The following is a 24,103-nucleotide window of genomic DNA, read 5'->3' as shown; positions in this document are numbered from 1 at the left end:
GAGTTTCACTGGAAATATTGCTGTATGACTGACTCCCTGTTGTCGTTTTCTACTTCCTCAGCTTCATCCTCATCACTGTCCACAGGCTCCACAGACTCCACAGTTGTAACAACACCGTCATCTGGATCATCCTCCTGCAGAAAAGGCACCTGGCATCGCAATGCTAAATTATGGAGCATGGAGCAGGCGATGATGATGTCGCACACCTTCTTCGGTGAGTATAATAGGGACCCACCTGTCATATGGAGGCACCTGAACCTGGCCTTAAGAAGGCCGAAGGTGCGTTCGATAACCCTCCTAGTCCGCCCATGGGCATCATTGTAGCGTTCCTCTGCCCTGGTCCTGGGATTCCTCACTGGGGTCAATAGCCAGGAAAGGTTGGGGTAACCAGAGTCCCCCAATAGCCATACACGGTGCCTCTGGAGTTGACCCATCATGTCAGGGATGCTGCTATTGCGCAGGATGTAGGCGTCATGCACAGAGCCAGGGAACATAGCATTTACCTGCGAGATGTACTGGTCTGCCAAACAGACCATCTGGAAATTCATCGAATGATAACTCTTCCGGTTCCTGTACACCTGTTCACTCCTGCGGGGGGGACCAGAGGTACATGGGTCCCATCAATGGCACCTATGACGTTCGGGATATGTCCAAGGGCATAGAAGTCACCTTTCACTGTAGGCAAATCCTCCACCTCAGGAAAAATTATGTATCTCCTTACGTGTTTCAGCAGGGCAGCCAACACTCTGGACAACACGTTTGAAAACATAGGCTGGGACATCCCTGATGCCATGGCCACTGTTGTCTGAAAAGACCCACTTGCAAGGAAATGGAGCACTGACAGCACCTGTACGTCAGGGGGGATTCCAGTCGGATGGCGGATTGGTTACATCAGGTCTGGCTCCAACTGGGTACATAGTTCCTGGATTGTGGCAGGGTCAAACCTGTAGGTGACGATTAAATGTCTCTCTTCCATTGTCAACAGGTCCACCAGCGGTCGGTACACCGGAGGATTCCGCCATCTTCTCACATGTCCCAGCTGATGGTGCCTACGAAGGACAACAGCGAAGAACCAGTCAATATTCCTCCAGGTATGTACCCACAGTCACACACAAGACTACACCAGACAATGAACCCTTCCTGTATGTGTGTAGAGTGTAGGCCTCGGTATGTGTGACGCAGTTGAAAAATAATCCATGTGGGCCCCTGAAATGGCGGCTGCCTGACCTCTAAACTGGGACAATGGGATTGTGGGGTAACAGCGCTGGCGTTGCACACCGTCGTGGTAGGCGGTCGTAGACCGCGGCGCACTGCTGCATTGGTTAACATTGGACCCTATGGGTCCCAGGAGTCAATGAACAGGTGCGCTGGCGGTGCTGATGCGCACCGCCGCAGACGTCACCGCCGCGGACGTCACCGCCATTTTCTATCTGTTAAATCACTAGATACCTGACCTTCGACAGGAGAGGACCTACACTGCTAGTGCTGCTGTGACCTCGGTCTGGAAGCGACGATGGCTGCTGCGTCTGCGGAAAGGGCCCCTGCCTTCACTGCACAGGAGTTGGAGAAACTTGTGGATGGGGTCCTCCCCCAGTACATGCTACTCTACGGTCCTCCAGACCAACAGGTTAGTACACAGGGAGCACGTTGTGTGGGCTAGGCCTGGGTGGACAGGGCTGGGTGGAAGAGTGAAGGGGGCAGAGTTCATACTACAGTAAAGAATGGGAATAAATGGGCCACATGGTCAGAGTAGGGAGGGGGCCACTCACATTGATGGTGCAGTTGGTAATGACTGTTCCTCTTCCCTTGTGCATGTCATGTAGGTCAGCGCCCACCAGAAGAGGGACATTTGGTGTGCCATCGCCAAGGAGGTCCGGACCCTGGGGGCCCACCACAGACGGGGCACCCACTGCTGGAAGAGATGGGAGGACATTCGCCGCTGCAGCAAGAAGACGGCGGAGGCTCAGCTGGGGATGGCCTCCCAACGTGGGAGGGGTGCCCGTTGCACCATGACCCCCCTGATGTTCCATGTCCTGGCGGTGGCCTACCCGGAGTTGGATGGGCGCTTGAGGACATCACAGCAGACACAAGGTGGTGAGTACAACCTCATTCTGCGGACTTTGCGTGCAGTGGAGGTGTCTGGGTCGAGGAGGTGGGCTGTGGGTGTCCCTAGGCCAGGGCGAATTCGGTAGGCAAGGCCCCTCCGTAATGTAGGCCATGTGGCACTCTACCCCACCTCAAAAGAGTGCCAAGTTGAGGTATAGTTGCCCCTGTGGCATCCATGTGCGCAGATGTCCACCATTGCCATGCAGGCCATATCCCAGAAATTGCATGTGCAGAGGCCAAGAGCACTGCGTAATGCATGGGGCTGCTGCGTCTGTCTTGTCCGCCAACGGTAGCGGTATGCCATGCACTAAAACTCTTTTACTTCTGTCGCCCCCCCTTTTTCTGCTCTCCCTGTCCTTTTGTACATCAGCATCATCAGGCGGAGGTACAGTGGCACCGGAGCACGAGGGAGCTGCATCCCACATGGCCATGGAGGGCCACACCACAGACTCTGAATGCACCAGTGGGACGGAGGGCGAGGGGAGCTTCACGTCGGCCACCGGATCAGCAACCAGCGACACGGACTCGTCCGACAATGGGAGCTTCCTTGTGGTGGCGGCACCATCTGTGCCCCCCACTTCTACAGGTACAGCCGCCATCTCCCCTACCAGCACCGCCCTCCCAGCAGCCCCTCAGCGTTCTCCCCGTGCACGCTCACCCAGGAGGGTGGGCATCACCTTCGCCCCAGGCACCTCGGGCCCTGCCTCAGTCACCCCTGCTGCCCTCAGTGAGGAGGCCATTGACCTCCTCAGGTCACTCACTGTTGGGCAGTCTACCATTGTGAATGCCATCCAGGGTGTAGAACGAGAGTTGCAACACGGTAATGCATTCCTGGAGGGCATTCATTCTGGTCAGGCTGTCCTTCAGCGAACCCTGCAATCTCTGGCCTCAGCACTGATGGCAGCCATTGTCCCTGTGTCTAGCCTCCCCCCTCCATCTTCCTCCACCCAGACCCAATCCCCTGTACCCCAGCCCATCCCAAGCACACCTACAGACCAGCATGCACACAAGTCAACACACACAAGTAGCTCAAGCAAACATAGGCACCACACACACCACAGGCACTCACACAAGCATCACACACATACGGATACAGCAACATCCACTGTCTCCACTGTGTCCCCCTCCTCTTCTTCTCCCTCCTCCCTCCCAGTCTCATCTACACACACACCTGCATGCACCACATTTACAGGCACTAGGACTCACACCAGGACACCCAGCACCACAAGCCGCTCACCTGCACTCACCACCTCCACTGACATTTACACGTCCCCTGTGTCCTCTCCCAGTGTGTCTGTAACGCCCCCTCCCAAAGTACCCAAACGCCGGCAATCACTCACCCAACATCCATCCACCTCACGACAGCCTCCAGTACCTGCACCTGCACCCAAAACACCTAAAGTGACATCTCCTACAACCACCTCCTCTTCCTCCACTCCCAGACCCCCTCCAGCTACCCATCCCAGTGTCCGTCAGAAACTGTCCCTCTGTCAAATTGATCTTTTTGCCCCCACCCCCCCTCCAATTCATCAGTCCCGTCGTAGCACCTCAGACAAAAAGCCTCCAGTACCAGTGGTGCGTGTTCCAGGTTTTTGGAGTGCACCGTCCACCAGGGCAGGCAGTAGGACCCGGAGGCAAGGCACTGGCAGCCCACCCCCTGTAAAGGCTACAAAATTGGAGAGTGGACGACGGGACCGTTTCAAGACTCCTGGTGGGACAACAAGTGAAATGGGATCGAAGGCGATTGGTGAGTCAGCTGTAACTCCAAAAAAGGTGGGGAAGGTCCAGAGGAAGTATGCCCAGCCTGTTGTGAGTGTCACGGCGGAGAAGTGCGCCATCTTTTCCGGTGGTCCAGACACAACCGCCAGCACCGTCGTCACTGGTCCAGAGACCACCGCCAGAGTCACAGCCCAGGAGGGCCCAGTATCGTCACTGGTCCAGAGACCACTGCCAGAGTCACAGCCCAGGAGGGCACAAGTATTGTCACTGGTCCAGAGACCACCACCAGAGTCACAGCCCTGGAGGGCACAAGTATCGTCACTGGTCCAGAGACCACCGCCAGAGTCACAGCCCAGGAGGGCACAAGTATCGTCACTTGTCCAGAGACCACCGCCAGAGTCACAGCCCAGGAGGGCACAAGTATCGTCACTGGTCCAGAGACCACCGCCAGAGTCACAGCCCAGGAGGGGACAGGATGCCACAGCCCCGCTGGCTAATGATGGAACGTCATGCCACACACCAATGTCCAGTGTGAAGATCGTCATGCCACACACCAATGCCCAGTGTAGAGATCGTCATGCCACACACCAATGTCAGTATCAGGACCGCCATGTCAAAGCACCGCTGAACAGTCATGAACCTCAATGGTAAAGCACCGCTGAACAGGGCAAAGACCACCATGGCAAAGCACCGCTGAACAGGGCAAAGACCGCCATGTCAAAGCACCGCTGAACAGGGCAAAGACCGCCATGGCAAAGCACCACTGAACAGTCCTGAACCTCAATGGCAAAGCACCGCTGAACAGGGCAAAGACCGCCATGGCAAAGCACCGCTGAACAGTCATGAACCTCAATGGTAAAGCACCGCTGAACAGGGCAAAGAACGCCATGACAAAGCACCGCTGAACAGGGCAAAGACCGCCATGTCAAAGCACCGCTGAACAGGGCAAAGTCCGCCATGTCAAAGCACCGCTGAACAGGGCAAAGACCGCCATGGCAAAGCACCGCTGAACAGTCCTGAACCTCAATGGCAAAGCACCGCTGAACAGGGCAAAGACCGCCATGGCAAAGCACCGCTGAACAGTCATGAACCTCAATGGTAAAGCACCGCTGAACAGGGCAAAGACCACCATGGCAAAGCACCGCTGAACAGGGCAAAGACCGTCATGTCAAAGCACCGCTGAACAGGGCAAAGACCACCATGGCAAAGCACCGCTGAACAGTCCTGAACCTCAATGGCAAAGCACCGCTGAACAGTCCTGAACCTCAATGTCAAAGCACCGCTGAACAGGGCAAAGACCGCCATGGCAAAGCACCGCTGAACAGTCATGAACCTCAATGGCAAAGCACTGCTGAACAGGGCAAAGACCGCCATGGCAAAGCACCGCTGAACAGTCCTGAACCTCAATGTCAAAGCACCGCTGAACAGGGCAAAGACCGCCATGGCAAAGCACCGCTGAACAGTCCTGAACCTCAATGGCAAAGCACTGCTGAACAGGGCAAAGACCGCCATGTCAAAGCACCGCTGAACAGGGCAAAGACCGCCATGGCAAAGCACCGCTTAACAGTCCTGAACCTCAATGGCAAAGCACCGCTGAACAGTCCTGAACCTCAATGTCAAAGCACCACTGAACAGGGCAAAGACCGCCATGGCAAAGCACCGCTGAACAGTCCTGAACCTCAATGGCAAAGCACCGCTGAACAGGGCAAAGACCGCCATGGCAAAGCACCGCTGAACAGTCCTGAACCTCAATGGCAAAGCACCGCTGAACAGGGCAAAGACCGCCATGGCAAAGCACCGCTGAACAGTCCTGAACCTCAATGTCAAAGCACCGCTGAACAGGGCAAAGACCGCCATGGCAAAGCACCGGTGAACAGTCCTGAACCTCAATGGCAAAGCACCGCTGAACAGGGCAAAGACCGCCATGTCAAAGCACCCCTGAACAGTCCTGAACCTCAATGGCAAAGCACCGCTGAACAGGGCAAAGACCGCCATGACAAAGCACTGCTGAACAGGGCAAAGACCGCCATGGTAAAGCACCGCTGAACAGGGCATGCACCGTGTAGGAATGAATGGACCGCCACATGAGGCATCCTTATCCCATGTGCAGCTGGGACAGTGACAGGACAGGAACTTTCACGGGGAGACGCATCCAGTCTGGGCACCAGTCCCCCTCCAGAACAAGTGGAGACCTGCATCTACTTGAGAGACTGTGGCTTTGCACTCCCCAGGATGGCACAGTGGGCAAGCCACCCACTGTAGAGACTTGAGAGACTGTGGCTTTGCACTCCCCAGGATGGCACAGTGGGCAACCCACCCACTGTAGAGACTTGAAAGACTGTGGCTTTGCACTCCCCAGGATGGCACAGTGGGCAACCCACCCACTGTAGAGACTTGAGAGACTGTGGCTTTGCACTCCCCAGGATACATCAATGGGCATGGAGCCCCATCGTGGATCTGGCTTCGCATTCATCTGGCTGAGGTGCCCCCCCTTCCCTTCCCCCTGAGGTGCCTGTTTTATTTCTATCTGATGCCCCGGCAATGTTCTCTCCGATTTTGGTCAGGTATCTATTGTGGGCCTCACCCATGCATTTTTGGATTGTTGGTGCACGGACATTGTTGTGTACATATCTGCACTACTTCTTGTATTGTATATATAATTATGAGTGATTTAGACATATATATCTGTATATTTTTTAATGACATGTATATTGGCACATTACAATGTTTGACCGAAATTCGCTTTGTCTTTGGATTCTTCCGGGGGGATTGTGGGTTGTTAATGTGATATTTTTGACTGCATTGGTGTGTATGTTGTAATATGCGAGGGTGGGGGTGGGGGTGTTTGGTGGGTGTCCCCCTAACTTTTGCCTCCCCCCTCCCCATGTCGTAGGTGCAGTACTCACCGGTATCTTCTGCGCCTACTTCGCTGTTGGTCGTAAAGGAGCAGAAAGACAAGGGCAGGTAGTATTTGGAGTTCGGGGTCCATGGAGTCGTCGTTCCTCGTGGGATATGTTAAGGTGAGCGTTTTCCCATAGCACAAGCTGTTTCCGCCGTGATTTTATCCACGGTGAATCCGCCCCGGAAAAGGTGGCGGATTGTAATAGTGTGGGCGGTACATTGTCTCCCGCCTGTCTGTTGGCGGTGACCGCTGCGCTGCTTGTCTGTACCGCCGTGGCGGGCGGTGTGTTAAAGTGGCTGTCTTTGTTGGCGGTTTCCGCCAGGGTCATAATTCCCTTTTTTTATCCGTCAGCCTGTTTGCAGTATTACCGAACCTTTTACACCGTCCGCCAGGGTCGTAATGACCACCTGAATGTTGGAAGGACCCTGTGGCCAGGAAGCGCAACACTCCTATGAGTCTCACAATGAGTGGTATGCAGGTTGTATTTGTGTTTTCAGGCACCAGATCTGGATGAGTGGGAGCATTAGTCACTGTGTCTGCAGCATCACACATGATGTTTTCAAACTAAATCATGTGACAAAGTATTTCAGACTTGCAATACATTTCAACCAGTACACATCACAGATGTCAACTGCACAAGGGTCAAATGTTACTCTTGTGGTTGACAAGAAATGTGTCCACAACAGGGATTCATGCAACACCCAACCATTTGCTACTCAATTCCCCATTCAAATTCAACAGCATTTTCTGACCGCCCAAAAAACAGTCAGTGGCAGTGGACAGTGCACTGCCATCATGTGCCATATGTGCCTAGCACCACACTACACTGGTGATTGTGTAGTAGGACCTACACAACAAGACTGATTTGGGCTGTTTGTGTTGATCCCACAAATATATTGTTGTTGTGACACATTTAACTGGGACATTTACTGTATGTCCAGCCCAACCACTGTGGACACAGCTATAGGCTAACGTTGTTGCCTGTGGTAGTCACTGGGCAATGGCTGTGGCCAGTGGTGGTGATGACGGCATACGTGGCATACGTGGCATACGTGGCATACGTGTACGCATTTTGCAAAGTCAGACACTGCTGTCAGCAACACCTCCACCACTACAGCTGCTGTGTGCTGCCTCTGGGAGCAATCACGCCACAGCCAATAGGTGAAAGGACCCCTGCCTTTTCTCCTGAGGAGCTCGAGAGGATTGTGGACAAGGTCCTTCCCCTGTATGATCAGCTCTATGGCTCACCAGAGGAGCAGGTAAGTACCTCATAGGCACAATTGATTGTTCAATGCCATTCTTTCTCTCCTCACAAGCTTCAGTGTGCCCCTGTGTGCCAGTTAAATGTCTTGTGTGCCTGTTGTTGCAGTTTGCATGTCACCAATGGGATATACATGGTGCCAGTCATAAAGACCAGTACTAAGTGTTGTGGACATTCACATTGAGTTGTTTGATGTATTTTGAGGCACTACATCCTCCTTATGTTGGATGGATATAACTAGGCAAGGAGACTTTAATTTGTTGTTGATGGTTTTAAATGTCAGACAACATATTTGTGCATGACAGCATGTGCTGTGTATGCATCTTGTCATGGTCATCTGAGGATTTTATAAGCAATGTGCATTGTGCCACAGATCTTTCACCCCACATCTGGCCTTGCCAAACAGTTGTCTGGAAGGCATTTCAAGACTCACTGTGCCCTTCAGGTTGACACATAAGCCACAAGCCACATTGGTGGTGGCCACCTGATGTACTATAATGCATGGAAGTGAGGGACATGTGAGTTTTATGTAGGTTCGGTATGCTCAGCCTGCAGAGACCAGGGCCCATCAAATGTATTTCCCAGTATCGGACATACTCCAGGCTGTGAGAGAGTCACTGTGGCTATGCAACTGTGGCACTGTGCCCACTCCCTGTAGACCTGCAGATCCTGTAATGTGGTCAATATGAGGGTCTAGTGGCACAGTCTGCCCTGAATGCCTCTGTCCATTGACCAGATTAGGAATGGCTACTGAGGTAAATATCTGAACTACTCAGTATGAGTATTTTGCGTCATTGTCAATGCGTGTCTTTGACTCGAGACAGGTCCCTTACTCCCACAGCTCTGTTGTCACCTTCATATACGTCTTATTTGTTCAGTACAGACGTATTGCACAATTCACAACCCACAGTGCAGATAGTGTGTAGATTCCGGGTGGGCCATGACATGTGACTCAGTAGTTTGGTTACATAGCAGAAATTGTACAATATATACCTTTGTATGTTGGATGCCATCGCTGTAGATTTGCCCAATATGTTCAAAGGTGTATCCTGTGGTATCGGTACATACCACAGAAATGCACCATGAAGTGGAATGAATCTACATTTGTTAGGCCACATTTCCACATATGCACGGGTTTGAGACCTTTTGTGCCCCCCATGCCAGCCCTTTCATTGTCACTCAGGTCTCAGGTTGAAGTTGTACTATGGTAGTTGCCTATAGGGACTCTGTGTATTGAGTCAATGTTGCTGAGATTAAATGTGTTTGTCCAGTCAGGCCCAAGGAGTTCACCCTTCAGAAGTCACATTGGTGTGTAGTGTTTCTTTGTGGCTCGCATCACAGTACATGTTGCTGGAGCCTGGGCTACCTGTTGGGAGTAGGCTTGATTAGTAATTGTAATCCACAGGCAGGATAGTGTAGTAGGTAAATCTGCAGATAACCCCAAAAGTGTGTAGTCATGCCCCTGTACTTATCAGCATGTGTATTTTACATTTGTGGTGTGTTTACAAATTACAACTTTTGTGCCTGGTGTTTCTGACATGTGTGACACAACCATTTGTGCAAAACCTTGTGTCTGTAATCTTTTGATTTGTCTCTTGTATCCATAAATGTCAAAACCCACCAGAAGAAGGGCTTTTGGAGTGCCATCACTTGGAAGGTGCGGACACTGGGGGTCCATAGCCAGAAGAGTGAGCACTGTCGGAAGAGTTGGGAGGAACTGACACACGGGGCCCAGAAGATTGCAGAGGTCCAGCTAGGGCTGTTCTCCCAGTGTGGGTGGGGTGCACCTCAGAGCCTGACCCCCTTAATGGCCCACATTCCAGAGGTGGCTTACCCGGAGTTTGATGGGCTTTGGAAAGGAGCATAGCAGCCACAAGGGGTTGAGTACAGGGCATATTTCCGCTTGTCACATTGCCATGTTGACGTGTTAGGTTCAGACAACTCCCCCTGACGATTGGGGATGGGCCATGTGTGAGACACAAGATGAGTAACTGTTTGTGTATGTATGGAAGTTGGTGCATACTGATGTGCCTTGGCTATTAGCCCAGGGACTTAGGACACAGCTGAATACAGTCCACAAACAATTTGCTCTTGAGAGCCAGCACATGTCTGTGTACAGTGATCAATCAAGTAATGTTGGTTCTTGTTGTGGATGTAATCTGTATGCAACTATCCACTATTCTTCAGTGTGACAGCCCAAACAAAATAAAGTGATGGATCACTATCCTCAGTCACGTGTCTGCTCAAGTGAGTATATTGGCATCTGCCTCCAGAGGCCACTTGTCTCTGGTGTGTCATGAGTGCTGGTAACTCAATACTGTCTGTCATGTGAAGGTGGCCTTCATACATGTGACAAAGCATACATTGTTGTTTAGTGCAGCTGCAGATCATCACTGTCCCTTGGTAAGTGGGGAATGTCAATTGACATGATTTGTGTGACATCACTGTTGCCGATTTGGAGCCTGATCCACAAGGGTAAATTTAGACCAAAAGTCTATGTTTAGAACAAAAGTCTACGTTTAGACCTAAAGTCAGTCAGTCAATCAGTCAAGACAACTTTATTTCGGCTACAGGAGCCATAAAAGCACCTATCAGCAATAAATAAATACACAAGGTTATATAAAATATGTACAGTACATATAACTAAATTAAAAAAACTAAATTAAATGCACTCCCAGAGTGAATTTTCCTCTAACAATCCAGCGTGCCCCAAGGAACTTGGCAACAGCAATCACTGATGTCGGGCGAGTGTCTCATCTGAGAATTCAAAGGGCTATGTCAGACCTGCGAATTCCCTGCAGTCTACAATCTGGGGCCAGCCATTTCCTACGAGAGGCAGCGTATGCAGGACAGACAAATAAGACATGAGGGAGGTTTTCAATGGGTGCTTTGCAAGCTGAGAAGATGGTTGTTTCTTCATGTGACCAGCGACTGGTAAGTAATCTTAGTGGCAAGGTGCCTATGCGGAACTGGAAGTACAATTTCCTTTCTCTTGGCACCATGATTATGTCCCAAAAAGCCTCATATTTGCATGTCTCTTTTAGGTTAGTCAAATTCACATGATAGTGTGGAGAGAAGTACACCCCCCAGATCTTCAGAGTCTACCATATGCCAATACAATTTTTTTAGGTCGCTTTTTGAAGGAAAGGAGGCAGTAGTTGGAGAGTCCCAGAGTTCCCTAAGCCCAAGCGAGTAAGGTAGTCCCTTGATGTGTCTGAGCCAGGGGATACTATAAGAATTGTCAGTTTCTAAAATGACCTGCAGGGCTACAGTAAAGGAGGCAAGCTCTGGGGTAGTCCAAAGACGCCGCCAGTACAAAAGGGGATGTAGGTGGGCCTTCTGGCCAATACGTTTCATGCCTAGGTCCTTAAAAAAAGGGGAACAGTGGAGTACTTGGAGGGAGGGACACGTGATTTCTTAGGACATTATTTTCAGAAATCATTATTTCTTGGGCTTCGGCATAGCCCCACAGTTCAGCCCCATCCAGGGCTGAGCTCACAGCCTTGACTTCATATATCTGGATTGCAGGGCATATTGGTTTGGTATGCAAGATGTTAAAATCCTTTATTAAAACCCCTGTTGTTTGCTTTTGTTTTAGTGCTTGCTTTGCAATATGTGATTTCCAAGACATTTTTTCAGTTAGCATTATGCCCAGGTAACTAAATGTGCCCACCTTTTCAAGTGGGGTACCCTTGAGAACAATCTTCCCTCTGAAGGATCTGTGGAGATTGAGTGTCATTAATTTCATTTTAGAAGCATTGATTTTAAGTCCCTTCGTGGATCAAAATTCCTCAAAGCATGTGAGGAGTTTCCGTAATCCTCTTGGGGTCTTGGATATCAGGAGTGTGTCATCTGCAAAGAGCAAGACCGGAATTTTCTGTGTGCCTAATGATGGTGCATCAGCCTCCACTCTGAGTAGAGAGGGGACAATATCATTAATGTACAAAGAGAACAAGGTGAGGGCAAGGACACACACTTGTCGTACACCCCTTGACACCTGGATTCTGTCAGTTAGCTGCCCCTTGTCATCCCACCTGACACATGCATAATTACCCTCATAGAGCCGAATTATTAGTGCAAGAATGTGCTCTGGGATTCCCATTAGGGAAAGGACTTCCCACAGCGTGTTACGGGGTACTAGATCAAATGCAGATTTCAAATCCACAAAAGCAACATACAGATTCCCTTTGCCAAAAAAAACAGTTTTCCTGTATAAAAACAAAAACCTAAGAGCTTCCTCAATGGTAGATATTTTTTTTACGAAAACCTGCCTGGAGGGGACTAAGGATGTCATGTTCAGTCAGGCAGTCTTGAATCTTGCCCAAAAGGCAGTGACAGAACACTTTCTGCACGCAATCTATTAAGCAAATTGGCCTATAATTACAGGGGAGGGCTCTGTCACCCTTTTTAAAAATCAAGACAACAATGGCACCCTTCCAGGACTCAGGGATTGGCGCCCCAGATGCTATTGCATTCACTATGATGCTGATATATCTTGACCAGATTGCAATGTCGGATGAGAATAGGTCTGCTGGAACACCATCCAATCCAGGTGCCCTACCACGCTTTAAAGTAGCTAAGGAATATACTATATCTGCTTTGGAGAACAGTTGCAGCACTGGAGGGGTGGGTGTTAGAGTAATATTTGAGCAAAGGTCCTTATGTTCAGAAGTTGTACTGTCATAGTCATAAGAGTACAACCCACTAAAATGATCTACTAAGTCCTTTGGAGCAATATTAGTTGTAATGTTCAATTAGCTTTTTCCTGGGCCGCGCGCTGCCAGGGACTAGAACTCACTACAGTTCCTCTCTTGTGCAGCATCGCTAAGTGCTGCCCACCACTTGTCATCTTGTTCACGCTTGGCTTTGCAGACAGCTGGTTTGTAAGACTTTCTAGCTGAGCGAATGGAGTTTACATCCTTAGATTTATTAGCTTGGATTAGATGCTTGTTTAAGGACTGGCATTCTTTGTTAAACCAGCAATGCCTACCCTGAAGCCTCTTGCCATCAGGAGCTATATCTACTGAGAAGTGGGCCGCAATACCCTTGAAGCATGAGGTGTGAGTTAGGCTTATTTCCTCGTTGCGGATTGCGGGACCCGCCTCTACACCCATCAATGTGGTCCTCAAGGTGTTGTTAGCAGCATTGATGAGTGTAGGTCGAGCTACAACCTTATTCCACTTTTGGTGACATTTGTCATTAACCAGACTAATTCCCTCTGGTGCTGTTACTGAGGTGTTAATCATGGACAAGTGGTTACACAAAGCTGACATATGGACTGAAAGAGGGTTATAGTTGCTTTCAGATCTCTCAATAACCATCATGTCGATGACTAGGGGCCATAATCTTATGTCGACTAGACAATAATCAATTCTACTAGTATGGTTGACTATGTTATATGTATGGCAACCCTCTGTGTCAGGTTTGGTCCTGCTGTTAAGTGCCCAAATTTCATGGTCAATGATTTTACTTTGACAGCAACCTGTGTCCACTTTTTGATGGGCAGGATATCCAAGGCAGGGATAGACCATGCCCGATCCGCCTCGTGGGTAAACCCAAGATCATCCCAATCAAGAGGTTCTAATGTGACATTGAAGTCACCTGCCACAATGATTTTATGATGCCGGGGACAGTTTTGCAAAAATGCCTCCAAAACACAGAGGGTTTTGGAGACCCAACCCCCCCCCCCCCAACTCCTCTAGTGTAGTAGTTAAAAATTATCACAACTTTGTCTGTCCCGAATGATAGGCAAAGACCTAATAGGTTGGGGGAATGAATAGATAGCTGTGATATGCGGCAGTTTAGTGATGTTCTATTCCAAATGGTGAAGCCTCCGGAATGCCTGCCCCTTGTACTGGGCGAAGCAGGGATATAAAGGGGCATATTTATACTCCGTTTGCGCCAGAATTGCGTCGTTTTTTTTTACGCCATTTCGACGCAAAACTAACTCCATATTTATACTTTGGCGTTAGACGCGTCTAGTGCCAAAGTCCATGGAGTTAGCGTCATTTTTTAGCGTGGACACCTACTTTGCGTTAATTATATGCAAGGTAGGCGTTCCCGTCTAAAAAATCGACTCCGAGGCATGTGCGTCGGATTTATACTCCCGGGCAAAATTCACGCCCGGGAGTGGGCGGGTCAAAAAAAATGACGTACGGCAGCTTTTGCGCCGTTTTTTAGCGCCTGCAAAAGGCAGGCGTTAAGGGTCCTGTGGGCTCTAAAGGAGCCCAGAGGTGCCCTCCCATGCCCCCAGGGACACCCCCTGTCACCCTTGCCCACCCCAGGAGGACACAAAATCATCAAATCAAATCAAATCATTAGCATTTATAAAGCGCGCTACTCACCCGTGCGGGTCTCAAGGCGCTACGGACAAAGGGGGTGGTTATCGCTGCTCGAACAGCCAGGTCTTTAGGAGTCTCCGGAAAGCGGAGTGGTCCTGGGTGGTCCTGAGGCTGGTGGGGAGGGAGTTCCAGGTCTTGGCCGCCAGGAAGGAGAAAGATCTCCCACCCGCCGTGGAGCGTCGGATGCGAGGGACGGCGGCGAGTGCGAGGCCAGAGGAGCGGAGGGGGCGGGTGGGGACGTAGAAGTTGAGCCGTCTGTTGAGGTATTCCGGTCCCTTGTCGTGGAGGGCTTTGTGTGCGTGGGTGAGAAGTCGGAAGGTGATCCTTTTGCTGACTGGGAGCCAATGCAGGTGTCTCAGGTGTGCGGAGATGTGGCTGTTGCGGGGTACGTCGAGGATGAGGCGGGCTGAGGCGTTTTGAATGCGTTGCAGGCGATTTTGGAGTTTGACGGTGGTCCCAGCGTAGAGGGTGTTGCCGTAGTCCAGGCGGCTCGTGACGAGGGCGTGGGTCACGATTTTTCTGGTGTCGGCGGGGATCCAGCGGAAGATCTTGCGGAGCATGCGGAGGGTGAGGAAGCAGGCGGAGGACACGGCGTTGACTTGCTTGGTCATGGTGAGAAGGGGGTCCAAGATGAAGCCGAGGTTGCGGGCGTGGTCTGCGGGGGTCGGTGCGGTGCCGAGGGCCGTGGGCCACCAGGAGTCGTCCCAGGCGGACGGGGTGTTGCCGAGGATGAGGACTTCAGTTTTTTCAGAGTTCAGCTTTAGGCGGCTGAGCCTCATCCAATCTGCGACGTCCTTCATACCCTCTTATAGGTTGGTCTTGGCGCTGGCGGGGTCCTTGGTGAGGGAGAGTATAAGTTGGGTGTCGTCGGCGTAGGAGGTGATAATGATGTTGTGCTTGCGTACGATGTTAGCGAGGGGGCTCATGTAGACATTGAAGAGTGTCGGGCTGAGTGATGAGCCTTGAGGTACGCCGCAGATGATCTCAGTGGGTTCTGAGCGAAACGGAGGGAGGTAGACTCTTTGGGAGCGGTTTACGAGGAAGGAGGCGATCCAGTCCAGGGCCTGGTCTTGGATCCCAGTGGAGCGGAGGCAGGTGATTAGGGTGCGGTGACAGACGGTGTCAAAGGCAGCCGAGAGGTCGAGAAGAATGAGGGCGACTGTTTCACCGTTGTCGATCAGGGTTATGATGTCGTCTGTGACTGAGATGAGGGCGGTTTCAGTGCTGTGGTTGGTTCGGAATCCGGTCTGTGAGGGGTCGAGCAGGTTGTTGTCTTCCAGGAAGGTGGTCAGCTGTTTGTTGACGGTCTTCTCTATTACTTTGGCTGGGAAAGGCAGAAGGGAGATGGGGCGGATGTTTTTCAGGTCGCTCGGGTCAGCCGTAGGTTTCTTTAGTAGGGCGTTGACTTCGGCGTGTTTCCAGCATTCGGGGAAGGTAGCAGAAGAAAAAGAAGAGTTGATGACGGTCTGGAGGTGCGGGGCGATGATGTTGTCGGCTTTGTTAAAGATGAAGTGCGGGCAGGGGTCCGCAGGGGCGCCGGAGTGGATAGAGTTCATGATGGATTTGGTTTCTTCCGTGCTGATGTGGGTCCAGTTGTTGAGGGTGATGGTCGGGGATGTGGGTTCGGTGGTGTTAGGTTGGGTCTGGTGTCCGAAGCTGTCGTGGAGGTCGCTGATCTTGCGATGGAAGAAAGTGGCGAGGGATTCGCATAGATCCTGTGAGGGCGTGACGGCGTTGGCGTTGGCGCTGGGGTTGGAGAACTCCTTGACGATGCTGAAGAGTTCTCTGCTGTTGTGGCTGTTTTTGTCCAGTCTGTCGGTGAAAAAATTCCTTTTGGCAGTGCGGATCAGGTGGTGGTGTTTGCGGGTAGCGTTCTTGAGGGCGGTCATGTTGTCAGCGGTGCGGTCCTTGCGCCAGGCTTTCTCAAGTGCGCGACAAGTTTTCTTTGATTCTTTGAGGGTGTCAGAGAACCAGAGGGGTTTCTTGGTGTTGTTCTGTCGCTGCGAGCGTTTGAGGGGAGCAAGGTTGTCTGCGCAGTTGGAGATCCAGTTTGTGAGGTTGAGGGCTGCGACGTTGGGGTCGGTGGTGAGGGTGGGTTGGTTGGCGGCGAGTGCGGCGAAGAGTTGCTCTTCAGGGATCTTGTTCCACTGTCGGCGAGGGATGGGTTGAGTGCGGAGGTGGCGGGTCTCGCGTCGGAATGTGAAGTGGACGCAGCTGTGGTCGGTCCAATGAAGGGCGGAGGCGTGGCTGAAGAAGACGTGTTTGCTGGTGGAGAAGATAGGGTCGAGTGTGTGTCCGGCGATGTGGGTGGCAGTGTTCACCAGTTGTTTGAGGCCAAGGTTGGCGAGGTTGTCGAGCAGGGTGGTGGTGTTGGGGTCGTTGTTTTGTTCCAGATGGAAGTTGAGGTCGCCTAGGAGGATGTAGTCCGGTGAGGCGAGGGCGTGCGGGGAGATGAAGTCGGCGATGGTGTCGCTGAAAGGGGCGCGAGGTCCGGGAGGACGGTAGACGAGGGATCCTCTGAGGGTGGTCCTCGGGTCGGTGCGAATCTGAAAATGCAGGTTTTCAGCGGCAAGAGGGGAGTCTTCAGTGGAGGTGGTGACGCTGATGGAGTCTTTGAAGACGATGGCGATGCCTCCTCCTACTTGGTTGGTGCGGTCTTTCCTGGAGATCTTGTAGCCTTCGGGGATGGCGGTGGCGATGTCTGGAGCAGAGGAGGCGTTCATCCAGGTCTCCGTGATGAAGGCGACGTCCGGTGCTGTGGAGTCTAGGAGGTCCCAGAGTTCAACAGCGTGTTTGTGAACGGAGCGAGCGTTGACTAGGATGCACTTGAGGTGGTTGATGGCGCGTGGGCTTGTGGTCGTAGTTGTTGCGTGGTGGAAGATGCGTTTGCAGGAGTTGCAGGCGAAGGGTCCATGGGTGCGTTTGGGGTGAGCTTGGAAGCAGGTGTTGGAGCGTCCTGGGTTGAGGGCATGGAGGGTGGTGGGGTCATAGCGGATCATCGGGGCTTGGGAGCGCTGGGGATCAGGGGTCATGGCGGTGGGCGCGGGCCAGGCGCGGACGGGCGCAGACGGGCTTGCCTCTGGCGCGCCTCCGGCGCGCCAGCGGCGCGGTCGCGCAGCGGCCGCCATTTGAGGTAGGGGGGGGAGGGGTCAGCTGGGGGCGAATGGGAGCTGGGTGGCGGGGGCGTGCAGGAGGTCGCGGCGGGAAAGCGCGAGGGAGGGGGGGGACAGGTAGAGTGAGAAGAGCTGGGGGAGGGGGGTTTAAGGGTGGAGGGGGGAGAGTGTTAGGAGGTTTAGGAGATTAGGGAGAAAGATAGGTGTAGGGTTGTGAAGATAGGGGGGGTTGTAGAGGTGGGTGAGGGTGAGAGGTAGAGTGAGGGGATAGGAAGATAGGTAATAGAGGGGGTGGCGGGAGGGGGGGAGAGATAGAGAAATAGGTAGAGAGAAAAGGTAGATAGAGAAATCGATAGATAGGGAAAAAGATAGAGAGATAGGAAGATAGGAAGATGGGAGGAGGTGGAGAGTGAGGGAGTTGGATAGTGGGATAGAGAGATGGAGAGATAGGTAGATAGGAGGAGTGAGGGAGGTAGAAAGTGAACGGGTTAGATAGGGGAGATAGAGGGGGGGATGCGAGTGGGGGAGGGGGATGAGGCAGGAGGCTGGAGGGACCCATCCCAGGGACATTAAGGTAAGTTCAGGTAAGTGTTTTTTTTTTTTTTTTGTGGCATAGGGGGGCCTGATTTGTGCCAACCTACATGCCACTATGCCCAATGACCATGCCCAGGGGACAGAAGTCCCCTGGGCATGGCCATTGGGCAAGGGGGCATGACTCCTGTCTTTGCTAAGACAGGAGTCATTTCTATGGGGGTTGGGAGTGAAAAAAAATGGCGCAAATCGGGTTGAGGCGAAAAAATTGCCTGAACCTGACTTGCCCCATTTCTTGACGCCCAAGCCCCATATCCCCCTACGCCGGCGCTGCCTGGTGTACGTCGTTTTTTTCCACGCACACCAGGCAGCGCCGGCGGCTAACGCCGGCTAACGTCATTGATTAAATACGGCGCCCGCATGGCGCTTCAGAATGGCGTTAGCCGGCGCTAATTCTTTTGACGCAAAACTGCATTAGCGCAGTTTTGCGTCAAAAAGTATAAATATGGCCCAAAATTTTGAATAGCCAGTCCGAAAAAGTGGATCGGTCGACCATGTCTCCTGGAGAAGACATATTTCATCTTTCTCAATAAAGGAGATAAAGGACGGGAGGGGGAGGATAGATCTCAAACCTACCACATTCCATGAGACAAGCAGTACCCCAGTGATTAGAGAGACCGCCCTGTCCACTGATGTGATATTTGAAGGTTTAGCTGCCAAAGGTTGGTTTGGCAGATGGATTGGGTTGAGGGGGGAGGGGTTGTTATCACTATTGCCCAGCAGGTCATGGGTTGACTGGTGGTATCCAACTAGGGGAGCTGTCCTAACCATAGGTGTGGTGTTCTCATGCTTAGCTGTCTGTTCTTGGATTGGTAAGTGATGTTCGTGGGGAAGGAAAGTACGATGTTATCACGGTTGTGCAATGGGTAATGAGAGGTCTGGTGGAATCTGTTAGGAAGAGGAACATGGGTGCTTGTTGGGATCTACAGCCATACCACGGACAGTTGTTTTATGTAAGTGTGAGGGTAGTTCAACATGTGTTTTGGATGGTACTTCAAGTCAATCATTCTCACTGAGAGCAGATAGATTACCTGCTGAACAAAGAGTGGGGCGAACCCCATAGTGCACAGGTGGCCTAGGGACATAGGATTGCCCTGGAGCATTTGCCCTTGCGTCTAGGGCCACCAGGTTATCCACCATGCTCCTGTCCCTAAATGTCAACTGTAGCATGTCAAACTGTGTCTGGGTCAGGCCTTCTGACTGCATCAATTATATTCTCACGTATTACAGAGTAGCAGTCTCTTACGCAGCAAAACCAATGAATTGCCTTATTTCTGATGGAATCTCCCCCTTCCCTTTGTGCCAGTGGGTGTAGCTTGGGAACGTTCACTATTAGAACAGTGTTTTTAAATTGAAACCGGTCAATGGCGGGCTGTGCAGTGCGTTTAGGGACAGTGTTGTTCGTAAATTTAGACCTAAAATCTAACTTTATGCATAGTAGATTAGACTTTGGTCTAAGTTTACACTTTTGGTTTAAGTTTAGACCAAAAGTCTAAACGTAGAGAAAAAGTCTAACTTTACTACGAGTTATGTTAGACTTTTGGTCTAAACTTAGAGCAAAAGTCTAACTTTACTACAAGTAAAGTTAGACTTTAGGTCTAACGTTAGACTTTTGGTCTAAACGTAGGGCCCGATTCACAAAGGAAAACTTAGACCAAAAGTCTAATTTTAGACCAAAAGTCTAAGTTTCGACATTAAGGCCCTCATTACGAGTCTGGCAATTGCATGACCGTCAGACCGGCGGTGAGACCGCCACATTATGACGGTGGCAGAGCCACCACGGTCAGTCCACTGACACCCCCGGTCTGCCACAAGCTGGCACCCTGGTGGTCCCGGTGGTTCTCATCCTCCATGGCAGCGCTGCTTGCAGAGCTGCTCTAGGGATTGTAAGTCTCCATACCATCAGCCTTTCCATTGCGGTGTTCACCGCCATGGCAAAGCTGGCGGAATGCTGGTGTCAGGGGGCCCCTGGGCCTCTGCCGCCCGCCAAACTCGTCATGAGGGCCAAAGTCTAACTTTACGAGTAGTAAACTTAGACCAAAACTCTAAACACAGACCAAAAGTGAAACTTTACTACGAGTAAAGTTAGACTTTAGGTTCAAGTTTAGGCTTTTGGTCTAACCTTAAACTGTGAATCGGGCCCTTAGACTTTTGGTCTAAGTTTACCTTTGTGAATTGGGCCCATTCATTGTGCCTACATGTTAGCATGTGCTCCTTTCACTTTTAACAAATAATGTTCATTTCTGTTTCATGCATGAGCTACCTGTGTTGATGAGTTGATTTCTGTATTCCTCACATATGTGGGCATGCCAACATATTTGTAACTGGACATGTCATGGGGCTGCATTTCATGTGGTGCCACAGACAGGAGTGTGTCACCATTAATTGGTGACTCACACATGCCCTCACCAGTCATTGCATGTCATTTGACATGTACAGGAAAACAGTTTTCACCCAAAATGTGCATTTCCATGCCACTGATGTGGCAAAATGTAGAAAAGTGCTTTGCACATGTGAAATGTGGAAGGTTTGTAACCAGACTGATGGCATGCACCATGGAGTGACTTGCAGTTATTTGGGAATCATATGTGATTGTGTACAGACATTAATCTACAGAAATCTGGGTTTGCAAGACCAACATGGAGACAGAGATTTAGCTTCCCATTAGACAACATGTTGAGGGCCTTGTACAACTATTTGAGAATCCCTCCGCCTCTCCAACATTCAAAGGACTATTGGCTACTACTGATTCAATCAGAGTATGTCATTGTGAGGGGTGCCATACAAGAGAGGTGATTTCCCTGGGGCTAGCTGATTCATTGTGTTGTGGATTTTTTTGAGGCATATCTCACTGACATTTTGCACAATTTGTCTACAATGTACATTTACATGCTAGGTGTTACATTATATCTGAGACATCAGTATATCCTCCATGACACCTGTTAGACCTTCCTTGGCGTGGTCTCCCCTAACCTTTTCCCTTGCTTTCTAGGTTGTTGATGTGTGCTGGATTCTGTTTTGGCTGTTTTTGATACTCTGGGCACTTTACCACTGCTAACCAGTGCTTAAGTGCAGGTGCTCCGGTGTAAAATGTATGTGTAATTGGTTCTCCTTGATTGGCATATTTGATTTATAAGTAAGTCCCTAATAAAGTGCACTAGAGGTGCCCAGGGCCTGTAAATCAAATGCTACTGGTGGGCCTGCAACACTGGTTGTGCCACCCACATTAGTAGCCCTGTAAACATGGCTCAGACCTGACACTGTAGTGTGTTTGAGTATGCAGTTTTAACCTGCCAATTCGACTTGGCAAGTGTACCCACTTGTCAGGCCTAAACCTTCCCTTTTTATACATGTAAGACACCCCTAATGTAGGCCCTAGGAAACTCCAGGGAAAGGATGCAGCATATGTTAAAGGTGGGACATGTACTGATGTGTGTTACATGTCCTAACAGTGAAATACTGCTAAATTATGTTTTTACTGTTGCAAGGCCTATCTCTCTAATTGTCTAACATGGTGGCTGCCTTTAAATATTATTAAAGTGCATATTCCCTTTGAGAGCAGAGTGAAATGTGGAGTTTGGGGTCTCTGAACTGAATTAAAAAATACATATTTTAGTGAAGTTGGTTTTTAGATTGTGAGTTTGAAAATGCCACTTTTAGAAAGTAAGCATTTTCTTGCTGAACCCATTCTGTGACTCTGCTTGTTTGTTGATTCTCTTTCGGGGTCAGTATGACAGTTGGGCTGTTTGTGAATCCCCTCTAGACAGTGAAAGAAGGGAGCTGTGGTGTAGCCTGCATATCCCGATGAGCCATCTGTGCTGGGAGGGAGGGGAGGAGTGGCCACTCACATCTGAAAGGGCTGTGTCTGTCCTCACACAATGCAGTCTCCAACCCCCTGGTGTGTGTCTGGGGCCTGGCCTGGGCAATACAATAGATTTAAACAATCAACAATTCAAAAAAATTACATATGAATACAAGAACAAAATAATCACAAATATTTATTCCAATGGCAGAGAAAACTCTAAATAAACTTCACAGAGGACATGGAACACAAACGACCTGAAAAGACACAGACAGGACTCAAGACAATGTAAATATGAACAACAGATAAAACAAGTTCCATCAAACTACTAATATTTACTTGATGTTTCACAAATATATCACACTTATAAACACATCTATAGTATATCATATGAAAAGGTAAGAGTTCTACAGAATATCCAACAATTTAAAGAAAACTAAATGCTCCTTTTTGTCCACAGATTCTGTTCTTCACAGTCTTTAGATAATCCTACACTTTATTAAAAGTTTTCATTTCAGTATTCTTCCATAAACTTCGATCAAATATATCCCAACAAGTTTATTTATATTCAAAGATCTTTAGACTTGTTGAACACTGAACTTGGATAACATTCTGTTTGCCAGCCAACAAATTCCTTGCCCATCTATAATATATCATATGAAAAGGTAAGAGTTCTACAGAATATCCAACAATTTAACGAAAATTAAATGCTCCTTTTTTGTCCACAGATTCTGTTCTTCACAGTCTTTAGATAATCCTACGCTTTATTAAAAGTTTTCATTCCAGTATTCTTCCATAAACTTCGATCAAATATATCCCAACAAGTTCATTTAAATTCAAAGCTCTTTAGACTTGTTGAGCACTGAACTTGGATAACAATCTGTTTGCCAGCCAACAAATTCCTTGCTGACGCGCGTTTTGGTGGATCCAAAACCTGATGATGCTTTAAACCACCTTCCTCAGGGCTGTACACAATCGTGCACATATAGGCTGGAAGATTATCCCTCCTGTTAGTCGCTTTTTCGTCGTAGTCACAACTCAATAGACTTTCAAATATAGATGCCCAAAGTCGAGCAATCTGAACTTACATCTGATCCCAGCCGAATATGATATTCGGATACCACACGTCGTTTCCAATGGCTGCCTGAAGTGCCGACTCTGCTCTGAGCAGGCATGAAAAGTGCAGAAAAAAATGGCACAAGGAAATCTGATAGATTCTAATTTTTGGAATAGATTTTTGCATTTTTTGGGGTGCTTTTCAGGGTGGTTTTTAGATCTTTTTGGTTGGGTGTTTTTTGGAAGTATACGGATTTTGAGAGATATCTGCAGCAACAAAATTGTACTTTAGTTTTAGTTATTTACTTTGGGTAGGATATGCTTAATATTAAGAATGATGTTATGTTCATGTATTTATTATGTTGGTTTGTTGAACTATGTTTTGTGTATTAAAAGTTCTGAATCAGTAGTCCTCGGACCGCCATGGAGGCAGTGCCGGTCTGACCACTTCCGGGGTGGTGGTCCGTCCGCTGTAATATGATGCAGGCAGGTACATAGATGTTTGACAGCTGTGGTTCTGCCAACACCACCAGCCAAACTCAGCATCTGTGGCTGGAGAAAAGCAGCTTCCCCAGGGCAATCTGGACAACGGGACTGCCATCCAGATTACGACCTGGTCTACCATCAAGACAACTGTGGCAGGGAGACCACCGGCCTCAAGATGGAAGAATCAAAGGAAACGGGGTGCTAGCTCCTCCATTCCCTTCTTGAATTTTCAATCTGTGATGTGGGCCGCTTCATCCAGTGCCCTCCAATCACAGCAGCACCTTCATCCTCAAAAAAATGAAAACACTGGTGGGGACAGGTTGCATTTTCCTGCCATTTACTGGACTAGGCGTATATGGCCCAATCACCAGCAATGGCATGGTACATGTACAGGGCATTTTACACATGTGTCATGCATATGTGTACCTTTTGTCAAAATGTACAAACCTGCATTGACACAATAGTGAAAATGTACCTTGTGTGGCTGACCGCATCCCCCATTTGGTCCACCGCCATCAGGGGCACTGCCACTGGGCCAGCGGTAACATCTTAGGGGGTCATTCTGACCTTGGCGGTCCATGACCGCCATGGCGGAGTGCGTCGGAAGCACCGCCAACAGGCTGGCGGTGCTTCCTGGGCGATTCTGACCGCGGTGGTAAAGCCGCGGTCGGAAAAGGGGAGCCGGCGGTTTCCCGCCGGTTTCCCGCTGGTTTCCCGCTGGCCCAG

This window comes from Pleurodeles waltl, chromosome 9 (assembly GCF_031143425.1).
Source record: "Pleurodeles waltl isolate 20211129_DDA chromosome 9, aPleWal1.hap1.20221129, whole genome shotgun sequence".
Classification (NCBI taxonomy): Eukaryota; Metazoa; Chordata; class Amphibia; order Caudata; family Salamandridae; genus Pleurodeles; species Pleurodeles waltl.
The sequence above is the reverse complement of the archived record's forward strand: the minus strand, read 5'-3'. Positions refer to the sequence as shown.